Below are 14,875 nucleotides of genomic sequence, written 5' to 3'. Positions count from 1 at the left end.
GTAAATCCAAATATAAAGAGTTATGTTTCAAAATAAGCTTATACGTTATGACATTTCTATGATGTCGTAATGACCAAAAGATCCTATTTTTTATGTCATTTAGTACCTAACAAAGATTGTATAATGAAAGTTGGTAGATCATTTGGATTGAAATGGTTTACTGGTTTGCCAAGTAAACCCAAATATAAAGAGTTATGTTACAAAATAAACTTATACGATATTACATTTCTATGATGTTGTAATGACCAAATTATCATATTTTTATGTTATTTAGTACCTAACACATATTGTATAATGAAAGTTTGTAGTTCATTTGGATTGAAATGGATTACTTGTTGGCCAAGCAAACCCAAATATAAAAAGTTATGTTTCAAAATAAGCTTATAAGTTATGACATTTCGATGATGTTCTACTGATCAAAATGATCCTATTTTTATGTCTTGCAGTAACAAACAATGATTGTATAATGAAAATTTGTAGGTCATTTGGATTGAAATGGTTTACTTAATGGGCAAGTAAACAAAAATATAAAGAGTTATGTTATAAAATAAACTTATACGATATTACATTTCTACGATGTTGTAATGACCAAATGATCCTATTTTTGTGTCATTTAGTACCTAACAAAGATTGTATAATGAAATTTGTAGGTCATTTGGATTGAAATGGTTTACTTGTTGGCCAAGTAAACCCAAATATAAAGACTTGTGTTTCAAAATAAGCTAATACATTATGACATTTCTATGATGTTGTAATCACCAAAAGATCCTATTTTTTTATGTCATTTAGTACCTAACAAAGATTGTATAATGAAAGTTTGTAGGTCATTTGGATTGAAATGGTTTACTTGTTGGCCAAGTAAACCCAAATTCAAAGAGTTATGTTATAAAATAAACTTATTCGATATTACATTTTTATGATGTTGTAATGACCAAAATGATCCTATTTTTATGTCATTTAGTACCTAACACATATTGTATAATGAAAGTTTGTAGTTCATTTGGATTGAAATGGTTTACTTGTTGGCCAAGTAAATCCAAATATAAAGAGTTATGTTTCAAAATAAGCTTATACGTTATGACATTTCTATGATGTCGTAATGACCAAAAGATCCTATTTTTTATGTCATTTAGTACCTAACAAAGATTGTATAATGAAAGTTGGTAGATCATTTGAATTGAAATGGTTTACTGGTTTGCCAAGTAAACCCAAATATAAAGAGTTATGTTACAAAATAAACTTATACGATATTACATTTCTATGATGTTGTAATGACCAAATTATCATATTTTTATGTTATTTAGTACCTAACACATATTATATAATGAAAGTTTGTAGTTCATTTGGATTGAAATGGATTACTTGTTGGCCAAGCAAACCCAAATATAAAAAGTTATGTTTCAAAATAAGCTTATAAGTTATGACATTTCGATGATGTTCTATTGATCAAAATGATCCTATTTTTATGTCTTGCAGTAACAAACAATGATTGTATAATGAAAATTTGTAGGTCATTTGGATTGAAATGGTTTACTTAATGGGCAAGTAAACAAAAATATAAAGAGTTATGTTATAAAATAAACTTATACGATATTACATTTCTACGATGTTGTAATGACCAAATGATCCTATTTTTGTGTCATTTAGTACCTAACAAAGATTGTATAATGAAATTTGTAGGTCATTTGGATTGAAATGGTTTACTTGTTGGCCAAGTAAACCCAAATATAAAGACTTGTGTTTCAAAATAAGCTAATACATTATGACATTTCTATGATGTTGTAATGACCAAAAGATCCTATTTTTTTATGTCATTTAGTACCTAACAAAGATTGTATAATGAAAGTTTGTAGGTCATTTGGATTGAAATGGTTTACTTGTTGGCCAAGTAAACCCAAATTCAAAGAGTTATGTTATAAAATAAACTTATTCGATATTACATTTTTATGATGTTGTAATGACCAAAATGATCCTATTTTTATGTCATTTAGTACCTAACACATATTGTATAATGAAAGTTTGTAGTTCATTTGGATTGAAATGGTTTACTTGTTGGCCAAGTAAATCCAAATATAAAGAGTTATGTTTCAAAATAAGCTTATACGTTATGACATTTCTATGATGTCGTAATGACCAAAAGATCCTATTTTTTATGTCATTTAGTACCTAACAAAGATTGTATAATGAAAGTTGGTAGATCATTTGGATTTAAATGGTTTACTGGTTTGCCAAGTAAACCCAAATATAAAGAGTTATGTTACAAAATAAACTTATACGATATTACATTTCTATGATGTTGTAATGACCAAATTATCATATTTTTATGTTATTTAGTACCTAACACATATTGTATAATGAAAGTTTGTAGTTCATTTGGATTGAAATGGATTACTTGTTGGCCAAGCAAACCCAAATATAAAAAGTTATGTTTCAAAATAAGCTTATAAGTTATGACATTTCGATGATGTTCTATTGATCAAAATGATCCTATTTTTATGTCTTGCAGTAACAAACAATGATTGTATAATGAAACTTTGTAGGTCATTTGGATTGAAATGGTTTACTTAATGGGCAAGTAAACAAAAATATAAAGAGTTATGTTATAAAATAAACTTATACGATATTACATTTCTACGATGTTGTATTGACCAAATGATCCTATTTTTGTGTCATTTAGTACCTAACAAAGATTGTATAATGAAATTTGTAGGTCATTTGGATTGAAATGGTTTACTTGTTGGCCAAGTAAACCCAAATATAAAGACTTGTGTTTCAAAATAAGCTAATACATTATGACATTTCTATGATGTTGTAATGACCAAAAGATCCTATTTTTTTATGTCATTTAGTACCTAACAAAGATTGTATAATGAAAGTTTGTAGGTCATTTGGATTGAAATGGTTTACTTGTTGGCCAAGTAAACCCAAATTCAAAGAGTTATGTTATAAAATAAACTTATTCGATATTACATTTTTATGATGTTGTAATGACCAAAATGATCCTATTTTTATGTCATTTAGTACCTAACACATATTGTATAATGAAAGTTTGTAGTTCATTTGGATTGAAATGGTTTACTTGTTGGCCAAGTAAATCCAAATATAAAGAGTTATGTTTCAAAATAAGCTTATACGTTATGACATTTCTATGATGTCGTAATGACCAAAAGATCCTATTTTTTATGTCATTTAGTACCTAACAAAGATTGTATAATGAAAGTTGGTAGATCATTTGGATTTAAATGGTTTACTGGTTTGCCAAGTAAACCCAAATATAAAGAGTTATGTTACAAAATAAACTTATACGATATTACATTTCTATGATGTTGTAATGACCAAATTATCATATTTTTATGTTATTTAGTACCTAACACATATTGTATAATGAAAGTTTGTAGTTCATTTGGATTGAAATGGATTACTTGTTGGCCAAGCAAACCCAAATATAAAAAGTTATGTTTCAAAATAAGCTTATAAGTTATGACATTTCGATGATGTTCTATTGATCAAAATGATCCTATTTTTATGTCTTGCAGTAACAAACAATGATTGTATAATGAAAATTTGTAGGTCATTTGGATTGAAATGGTTTACTTAATGGGCAAGTAAACAAAAATATAAAGAGTTATGTTATAAAATAAACTTATACGATATTACATTTCTACGATGTTGTAATGACCAAATGATCCTATTTTTGTGTCATTTAGTACCTAACAAAGATTGTATAATGAAATTTGTAGGTCATTTGGATTGAAATGGTTTACTTGTTGGCCAAGTAAACCCAAATATAAAGACTTGTGTTTCAAAATAAGCTAATACATTATGACATTTCTATGATGTTGTAATGACCAAAAGATCCAATTTTTTTATGTCATTTAGTACCTAACAAAGATTGTATAATGAAAGTTTGTTTGTCATTTGGATTGAAATGGTTTACTTGTTGGCCAAGTAAACCCAAATTCAAAGAGTTATGTTATAAAATAAACTTATTCGATATTACATTTTTATGATGTTGTAATGACCAAAATGATCCTATTTTTATGTCATTTAGTACCTAACACATATTGTATAATGAAAGTTTGTAGTTCATTTGGATTGAAATGGTTTACTTGTTGGCCTAGTAAATCCAAATATAAAGAGTTATGTTTCAAAATAAGCTTATACGTTATGACATTTCTATGATGTTGTAATGACCAAAAGATCCTATTTTTTATGTCATTTAGTACCTAACAAAGATTGTAAAATGAAAGTTGGTAGATCATTTGGATTGAAATGGTTTACTTGTTGGCCAAGTAAACCCAAATATAAAGAGTTATGTTTCAAAATAAGCGCTAATACGTTATGACATTTCTATGATGTTGTAATGACCAAAAGATCCTTTTTTTATGTTATTTAGTACCTAACACATATTGTATAATGAAAGTTTGTAGTTCATTTGGATTGAAATGGATTACTTGTTGGCCAAGCAAACCCAAATATAAAAAGTTATGTTTCAAAATAAGCTTATAAGTTATGACATTTCGATGATGTTCTACTGATCAAAATGATCCTATTTTTATGTCTTGCAGTAACAAACAATGATTGTATAATGAAAATTTGTAGGTCATTTGGATTGAAATGGTTTACTTAATGGGCAAGTAAACAAAAATATAAAGAGTTATGTTATAAAATAAACTTATACGATATTACATTTCTACGATGTTGTAATGACCAAATGATCCTATTTTTGTGTCATTTAGTACCTAACAAAGATTGTATAATGAAATTTGTAGGTCATTTGGATTGAAATGGTTTACTTGTTGGCCAAGTAAACCCAAATATAAAGACTTGTGTTTCAAAATAAGCTAATACATTATGACATTTCTATGATGTTGTAATGACCAAAAGATCCTATTTTTTTATGTCATTTAGTACCTAACAAAGATTGTATAATGAAAGTTTGTAGGTCATTTGGATTGAAATGGTTTACTTGTTGGCCAAGTAAACCCAAATTCAAAGAGTTATGTTATAAAATAAACTTATTCGATATTACATTTTTATGATGTTGTAATGACCAAAATGATCCTATTTTTATGTCATTTAGTACCTAACACATATTGTATAATGAAAGTTTGTAGTTCATTTGGATTGAAATGGTTTACTTGTTGGCCTAGTAAATCCAAATATAAAGAGTTATGTTTCAAAATAAGCTTATACGTTATGACATTTCTATGATGTTGTAATGACCAAAATGATCCTATTTTTTATGTCATTTAGTACCTAACAAAGATTGTATAAATGAAAGTTGGTAGATCATTTGGATTTAAATGGTTTACTTGTTGGCCAAGTAAACCCAAATATAAAGAGTTATGTTTCAAAATAAGCTCTAATACGTATATTACATTTCTATGATGTTGTAATGACCAAATATCCTTTTTTTATGTTATTTAGTACCTAACACATATTGTATAATGAAAGTTTGTAGTTCATTTGGATTGAAATGGATTACTTGTTGGCCAAGCAAACCCAAATATAAAAGTTATGTTTCAAATAAGCTTATAAGTTATGACATTTCGATGATGTTCTACTGATCAAAATGATCCTATTTTTATGTCTTGCAGTAAACAAACAATGATTGTATAATGAAAATTTGTAGGTCATTTGGATTGAAATGGTTTACTTAATGGGCAAGTAAACAAAAATATAAAGAGTTATGTTATAAAATAAACTTATACGATATTACATTTCTACGATGTTGTAATGACCAAATGATCCTATTTTTGTGTCATTTAGTACCTAACAAAGATTGTATAATGAAATTGTAGGTCATTTGGATTGAAATGGTTACTGTTGGCCAAGTAAACCCAAATATAAAGACTGTGTTTCAAAATAAGCTAATACATTATGACATTTCTATGAGTTGTAATGACCAAAGATCCTAATTTTTTTATGTCATTTAGTACCTAACAAAGATTGTATAATGAAAGTTTGTATGTCATTTGGATTGAAATGGTTTACTTGTTGGCCAAGTAAACCCAAATTCAAAGAGTTATGTTATAAAATAAACTTATTCGATATTACATTTTTATGATGTTTGTAATGACCAAAATGATCCTATTTTTATGTCATTTAGTACCTAACACATATTGTATAATGAAAGTTTGTAGTTCATTTGGATTGAAATGGTTACTTGTTGGCCTAAGTAAATCCAAATATAAAGAGTTATGTTTCAAAATAAGCTTATACGGTTATGACATTTCTATGATGTTGTAATGACCAAAGATCCTATTTTTTATGTCCATTTAGTACCTAACAAAGATGTAAAATGAAAGTTGGTAGATCATTTGGATTGAAATGGTTTACTTGTTGGCCAAGTAAACCCAAATATAAAGAGTTATGTTTCAAAATAAGCGCTAATACGTTATGACATTTCTATGATGTTGTAATGACCAAAAGATCCTCTTTTTATGTTAGCTTAGTACCTAACACATATTGGTATAATGAAAGTTTGTAGTTCATTGGATTGAAAGGATTACTTGTTGGCCAAGCAAACCCCCAATTATCAAAGTTATGTTTCAAAATAAGCTTATAAGTTATGACATTTCGATGATGTTCTACTGATCAAAATGATCCTATTTTTATGTCTTGCAAGTAACCAACAATGATTGTATAATGAAAATTTGTAGGTCATTTGGATTGAAATGGTTTACTTAATGGGCAAGTAAACAAAAATATAAAGAGTTATTATAAAATAAACTTATACGATATTACATTTCTACGATGTTGTAATGACCAAATGATCCTATTTTGTGTCATTTAGTACCTAACAAAGATTGTATAATGAAATTTGTAGGTCATTTGGATTGAAATGGTTTACTTGTTGGCCAAGTAAACCCAAATATAAAGACTTGTGTTTCAAAATAAGCTAATACATTATGACATTTCTATGATGTTGTAATGACCAAAAGATCCATTTTTTATGTCATTTAGTACCTAACAAAGATTGTATAATGAAAGTTTGTAGGTCATTTGGATTGAAATGGTTTACTTGTTGGCCAAGTAAACCCAAATTCAAAGAGTTATGTTATAAAATAAACTTATTCGATATTACATTTTTATGATGTTGTAATGACCAAAATGATCCTATTTTTATGTCATTAGTACCTAACACATATTGTATAATGAAAAGTTTGTAGTTCATTGGATTGAAATGGTTTAATTGCTGCCAAGTAGTAAATCCAAATATTTAAAAGAGTATGTTTCAAAAATAAAGCTTTATACGTTATGACATTCTATGATGTGTTAATGACCAAAAAGATCTATTTTTGAGGTTTCTCATTCCTATTCTCCAAATTGAGAAACTGCACACCAGCTTCTTCTCTCTTCCTTCCTCGGCGAAATCGCCACTTCCGACGATCTCACGCCGGTTCTGCCGGCGTCATCCTCCTTTGCCCTTGGTTTTCCCTCTCTTATACTTCTATTTCCCTTTTCAATTTTGGAATCACTGATTTAGAAGTGAGGCAGCGGTGCCTTTCCTCTCCGGAGAAATCGCCGATTACTCTCCGGCGCTCACCGAATCGTCGATGCTCTCAAAGTGTCGAGCTCTCTCTCTGCAGCCGGTACCCTGATGTCGCCGTTGGCTGCTCACGGCGACTGCTCCAGCTCTCGGCATCACGGTCACTATCGCGCTCCCCTCCGTCAATGCCTCAGCTCGGCTGGAGTCCCTACATCGAGCTGGAACTCGGCCGCGGTTCCCTCAGCCGGCGCCTTTCCGTCGTCACCGCCATCTGCCGCCAGCCAATTCCGCCGACGTGCCACGCTGTGGATATCTCACCGACGACCGTTAGCCAGCTCCGATTCTTCGTTCGAGCAGCGGTTCTGCCCGCGGCTACCTCCGCCGGCGTGCTCGCTGTCGATCTAGCCTCGCGGCATCGCTCAGCTTCCATCATCCGTCGTCGGACAACCTTCCCTAAGCTAAGTCACCCTTTTAACCACTTCGCTGTCTAGTTTATCATTTAAGCATTTCTGAATCGATGTTTAGACAGTAGTTGGGTTCAAGTTTCCAACGCTACTAGTTTGTATAACTAAGCATATTGTCGCTTTAGTATTCTGCTGTGAACACTACTTATGTTCTGGAAATCTTTACAAGCTGTGGTTTCTAGCATGTGGTGTGAAAAGGTTAGCTTCCTCTCATCTTAAGCATGTTATGTGTTGGCTAGCGGCCTATTATGCTGTGCTTAAGTTTCTCTACCATGAGCATATGCGTATGTTCTATTGCTATGAGAGGGTGTTGTTTACTTACTGAAAAACCTTGAGATTGTTGTCTCCGACTTGATTTCTTCCTCCCTGCCTCGGTTCTTCCTCCCTCTCCTTAGCTTGCTTTCTTCTTACTCTCAATTTGCTATAAGGCTGAGCAGTTTTGTGGTGGTGGGAGGGAATGGAGCCGAGAGGTGGCATTTATAGAGGTTCTGTAATAGAAAGCCTGTTATGGCTGATGTCCTTGGCTGAGAAAAGGGGAAATCTCAGGCTGAGCAGCTGACTGCTCTCTTGGCCTTTTTCTAACTGATTTTGGTGGAATATGGGGTTTATTAATTGCTTTTGTTAATTTATGGCAGGTGCACTACAATAGGATCTTGCTGTTGATATCCTTGGCAGCAACGGATGGATAATGGGTACAAATCTGAAAATCTCAGCCTTGCAGAGTGTAGTTACTGGGGTGGAATGGTGCTGGCTGGAGTTTACCTCTTTCGGCCCAGCTCAGCCTCCCTTTTTCGAAAGGTAAGGTTTCCCTTTCCCTTTTTTCTAGAACCTGGTATTAGTTCATCTTTTATCCCATGAATCTAAGTCTCATTTATGTGTGTTCGGCAGGCACGCGAGAGGCCTATTTCCGCTGGCTGTACGCCTTCTAATTCGGCACAACGACTATCAAGAATCTGGGCCGAAAGCCCTTGTTAGAAAGGCCAGAAATTTGTAGTTCTCGGCTGTAATAGTGTAGGGAAAGTTTATTTCCAATATTTTTCTTCCGTCAACATTTGTAATTTAAAGCTTAGCTTGAAATTCTCGAAATTGTATTTGTACCCCTTTCAAGAAATAAAATACTCATTCATTCTTAAATAAAATTCTAGCATTTTATTTCATAACTCTCGAGAATCTAAGTCCCCACTATTACACTAGTTTAGCTTAGATAGCGTAGTTAAAAGGGCGACCGAAGGGAGCGCTGCAGAATAACCATTTCTGTCGGTGTAACTTAAGTTTCCCGCTGAGATTCTTCTCAGTTTACCGCTTTCTTTATTTTCGAAGTTTAGCTTAGTTTATTTTCACGATGTAATCGTATCTTAGTTTAATCGAAGTTATTCTCTCTTTTAAATCGCGCATTTACTTTTCTGTTATTACCTGCAATTTATTTAACCCAGTGTTTAAATTTCCGTTGATCAAGCTAGCTAGTTTGAATTCTGCCAAGATAAAAACTGTAGTTAAAACTCCCAAGTTAAAGCGTGGCAGCAGCCAACCCCCCTGTTCACTACTCACACACTCGACACACCAACTTCTCTGTGGGATCGACCCCGAACTTGTCGCTTTACTGTTAAAGTAGTGCGAAATCGGGAGTTATAAATATTATCTTTGGCGCGTTTCGGTTCGAGGATTGATTCGATTAAGTGGCAACGTGTCACGACCGCCCATACTAGGGGTACCACAAACGCGGCGATCGTGACCGACATGCATGGATAACGTTTTTAAAAGAAAATCCTAATTAACTTAAAGGAAGAAAGACATTTTGGTTTAAAGAAGTTTAAGGTTAAAATTTTACTATCAATTAGAAAAGGCTTATAATAAATACTTTTAAAAGAAAAAAAAAAGGAGAAAATAACTTAAAGAAAACCAATTAACTTCTAAAGTAGACCATTTAATTTAATTCACGAGAACACCATTTTCAAAAGATAACGTAATTACTTGGTTAAAACCTAACACAACCATACATGTTCAAACACAGTACGAAAAGATTAAAGTCTTGGGACATAGTTTAAAATATAGCAGCGGAAAATAAGGTTTAAAAAGAGTCAAGGATCACGCCTATGTATGAAGACACAACGCGTCCTAAGGCTAGCTCAACATCCTTCGCAACATCCAGCTCAACCTGCAAAATTTTAAAAGAAATTGCAGGGCTGAGTACTTGTTGTACTCAATGGGCTCATGCCGAAAACATTTTATATAGTTATGTCATCCATACCAGTGATCTCGAGTTTTTATATGAGATTAAGAAATTACCACGAGAACACAAAAACATTTCATAGACTAGCCAGTCAAATAATCTCCCCACTTTCTCAACAATCCATCAATCACAATCATCATTCCATGTGCGACGAAAGTGTGGCCACACTATTCGCCCACGAGACCGGCCGACTAGCAAGGACGGCTCACGATCCCACCAGTGTACACAGTCTGATAGGGTTTGCGGCCCTACTCAGACCCGAATTCGTTTCATAACACAGCCATATAGCCTAACGGAGTAAACTCAGACGAACTAGGCATCAGGCACACAATCTCAATCAAAACAAACCATGGTATGACATAACAAGTTAAACCACCCTTATAACGCCACATAGTATTTTCGGAAAAATAAAGAGATTTGAAAAGGAAGCCCACCTCGTTCGCTTAACAATTCACAATCCAACTTATGGCAACTCTCGTTCCTCAAGTTCACGAATACACAATCACCCTTGTCAACGACAACACAAGTCAGCCTTCCACAAAAATCATACTACTATGCATGTCCTATCGTTTCTCTCTCATCGTTTTTCTCAATTAACCCAACCCAACGTTCGTCACAAAGACGGAAAAACACACCGTAATATATTTCAACTTATCACACGTGATCACATCATTAGGCACGTTCCTTGGACATACATACATCATATAATACTTTTAAACTTGAAAATAAGTGTCAAACTTCAAAAATTTATTAAAAATTCATTTTTCGATAAAACGGGCTGAAATTCACACGAGACACAGAAAACACCTTGAAGTTTACTCAGTAAAAGTTTCGTAGTAAAATTTGTTCGTTTGATGGGTCGAATACAGATCATAAGTCACTGGTCGTGCATCACAGATTTCTGGTTCAAATTCGAAAATAGGGTTTTTAAAACTTCCACAACACAACCACCGATTTTCCATGCTCGAAAACACCAGATCATGCTTACACGTTCCTCATACACATATTTGCATACAACTCATATTATTCACCAATTAATTCAATCCAACAACACATGATTTCAATCAAAACACAATATCATCCAAGTTCTTACGAAAACACACTTTCCCCCCGTTAAATCTTGCGATCTATCAAACCCACAACCACTACATGCATGTAGGACTCAAGAACATGGTTCAAACGGAAAAGGAGGAGGAAAAGTGAGCAAAATATACCTTCTTTGACAAAAATAAATCGGTAGAAGCAAAGAACGAAACGATTCTTCGGAGACTCTTGAAGATAACTTCAACGGATTGCAAGAACAAGGGTTGGATGGAGGATTTTTGGAGATGGGAGAGTGGGAGAGGAGACAAAACCGTGTGGGAGAGGGAGAGAGAGGGTGAGTGGCGAAAATTGTAGGAGGAAATGGGGGCTAGGGTTTGTTTAATTGCTATTTATTTGCTAGGTTTAATTCATGGGTAAATTAAATAAATGAGTGTGGGGAATTAAAATATAGGCTAATGAATAAAAATCCCACAATTATAAGGAGCCAAGTTTTCGAAAATTATGGCTGAAAATTAACAAGGGATCATTTGATATTTACTTGGAGAGAAATAAATCCCCAATTTGGTATATAAAAATAATGAATACAAGGAAACAAATAAATTAAATCTCCAAGTAGGAAATTTATGGTGGGGCCGAAAATTTGAGGACTTTGCACAAGGAATTATTTAAATCCCCAATTAAATAGAATGGGATTTAAATTAGGTAATTTCTTTAGGAAAAAGGCTCCCATAAAATAGGTAGCAAATATTTAAATTCCCTCAAGGAAAAATAAGCATAGGAGGCGTGTGACATGGAGGAAAAGTAGAAGGAAAATATTCACATCCCCAATTAATTAGGCATAGGTATTTTTTGAATAAAAAGGGATTCCACAAGATGGGAAACAAATAAAATATCCTCCAAAATTTATTGGAGGGGCCGAAAATACTAGGCTCAATAGCCAAGGCAAAATCCCAACTCTCTATTTATTTTTGGGTGAAGAAATAAAATATAACATGATTTAATTGGATTAAATTCAAAAGAAGGGGGTCAATAAAGCACCAATTAAATCAAAGGCAATTAATTCATTCTCCTATTGGAGATTTTCGAAACTCCCAAGGAAAATAGAATGGAGTTCGAAGTTCATGTTGTACAATTTTGGGATCATTTGGTTTGGATTTAATTTGAATAAATATCTCAAAACAATCGATTAAATCCAAGAAATGAAATACTACTTCAATAATTAGGAAGGGCCGAATTTATCAATGAATTGACTCGCGAAAGAATAAATGCACGGTCCTATTAATCTTTTCCCCTCACTGGAAAAATATAAAATCTCAAACTCATCATTCCTCAATAACCACGACAATTTATTTCACGCAAGGCACTTTAATCACATAGAAACAAAAGTTTCATAACTTCCAAGATTCAAAAATCAAATAACATATAAAAAGGAGTCACAAAAGTTTGGGATGTTACATCCTTCCCCTCTAAATAGAAATTTCGTCCCGAAATTTGATCGTTTCACATAAACAACTCGGGAAACCTTTCTTTCATTTTATCTTCTAACTCCCACGTAGCTTCCTCGGGGCCATGGTGCTTCCACAACACCTTCACGGACGCTATCACATGTCGGGGGTTAGGATCACTTGTACCTTCCGATCTAGGATTGCTTCGGGCCTTTCCTCGTAGCTCATGTCGGGGGGTTAGGATCACTTCCTCTTGGTGAATCACATGTTTGGGGTCGAACACGTACTTGCGCAACTGCGACACGTGGAACACGTTGTGCACATTCCCAAAACTGGGAGGTAACGCCAAACGGTACGCTATAGGACCTACTTCGTCGATAATCTTGTACGGATGATACGAACGGGAAGTCCAAGGCCCGGGCTGACCCGACCACGACTCCCCTTAAGCTGCCCGGAAGGCCCGTCACGAGATCAATGAGACAAAGGCTTCGGGAAGGCGTTTCAAACTTCATTAGGAGGGGAATGGAGGAGGCAGATGGAATGCCCGGTCGGGCGAATCCACACCTCCAAAACGCCCGACCGGGCGTTTGTGCGCTAAGCATCGTCCACAGTCCAGAAAGTTCGCCCGACCGGGCGATTTCACCATCCCAGAACGCCCGACCGAGCGTTTGAAGAAGCAGCGCCGAATCCAGAAAGTTCGCCCGACCGGGCGATTTCACCTTCCCAAAATGCCCGGCCGGGCGATTCAACTTTTACAGCCGTTTTTTCCTTGTTTTTTAGCCCTTTTCTTGGGTTTCCAACCCTAACTATAAATATCCTCTTTGTAAGACTTTAAGGGCAGACTTTGATGAATGTTATTATGAAGACTCCTTTGAGAGCATCTCCCATGTGAGATTTCTATCCAAATTCCTACATTGTAGGTTGCTTGTTTTATGTTCATTTGGCTAAATCAAGTATAGGTATGCATTTATGGTTGTGTAGTCATGAATGTGGAGCCAATGGAGTATTTGCTTTGGGTGAAAGTAGCCTAGGGTTGCCCACATCTTTTTGTGGGAGGTCATAGGTCCTCAAAGAGGATTCCTTCTTCTTTACACTTTCTTCTCTCCTTCTTTCTCTCCATCCAAAACCATTTTGAGTTTAGTTTTTGGAGGCTAGGCTCTTTATCTTTACTTTATCTTTGAAAACACAAAAAAATTGAGATCAAACACCGCTTTGGGTATTTCTTGGGCACATGGAAGGTTTCCCCTCACAAGGAACTTTATCATTTGGTATCTAGAGCCTAGGTGCCTACCAAGTGTTTGATTTTAAACCTCTATGAAATTTTCTTTTCCTTGTTTTTCCTTATTTCTTTTGTTTTAGCCTTTGCTTGTTTATTGGTCAATTATTGTATGATTGAGCTGATTTTTGGTGTGCATGAACCTTGAGATATGAACTATTTTCCTGAATAATCTCAGCCAAAAATTCCATCATTTGATAGGTCAAATTAATGTGTGAAGTTGCTGCCCTGTTTTGTGCCCTAGTTTGACAGATTTGGGGAAAACGTAAAATCGAGGGTCCTCTTGATAACCTGCTATATTGGGGATATTTTTCCTCATTCTAAACCTTTAATCTTGTTATCTACTAAGTTTCATCAATTTTGGGGTTGGGTAGCCATATCAAAAAAATTCCTAAAGATCAGCCAAGAGTTACATAAATTTTCAGCTCAACTAAGTTTGTTTGTTAGCTTCCTTAGGCATTGAACCTTACTTTCACATGCTTGATTGGCTTTACTTGCTTGGTTATATTGCCTATGTGTATACCTTGATTGATTTGTCTTAGCACTTGCATTTTGGAAGTTGGATATTGAGAGTGAGTGAACCTAGCCCTCACTATATTCTAAGCCTTTTTCCGAGTGACATTGGTGAGTGAATTGGGGGTGGGATTACCAATTGGGAAGTGAGTTCTTACTAAAATCTCCCCTTCTTGTGTGTGTGAGTGTGGATTTTACTAACCCTTAGGACTAGATCCTAGTTTATTTTTATTTCTTATTGTAGGTACCATTGTGAATGCCACCTCGTACTAGATCCACCACGATGGGGGATCCGCAACCGGGTGCGAGCACGAGTCTTAGTGTGGCGGGGGATGAGTTGAAAAACTTGATGGAAAAAATTATGACGGATTTGAGGGATCTAAAAGAAGGCCAAACCACAATGCATGT

At 34.3% G+C, this 14,875-nt stretch overlaps 1 long non-coding RNA gene across 1 annotated transcript; it reads left to right on the top strand.

Annotated features, from left to right (window-relative positions):
• Positions 1-7,316: 7,316 nt before the first annotated feature.
• Positions 7,317-9,093, top strand: LOC121807667. The gene is made up of 2 exons (XR_006051981.1): positions 7,317-8,757; positions 8,848-9,093. It is a non-coding gene; the product is annotated as an uncharacterized LOC121807667 (long non-coding RNA).
• Positions 9,094-14,875: the final 5,782 nt, after the last annotated feature.

The sequence above is a fragment of the Salvia splendens genome, chromosome 6 (genome assembly GCF_004379255.2).
Source record: "Salvia splendens isolate huo1 chromosome 6, SspV2, whole genome shotgun sequence".
In the NCBI taxonomy this organism is placed as follows: domain Eukaryota; kingdom Viridiplantae; phylum Streptophyta; class Magnoliopsida; order Lamiales; family Lamiaceae; genus Salvia; species Salvia splendens.
The sequence above is the reverse complement of the archived record's forward strand: the minus strand, read 5'-3'. Positions and strand labels throughout refer to the sequence as shown.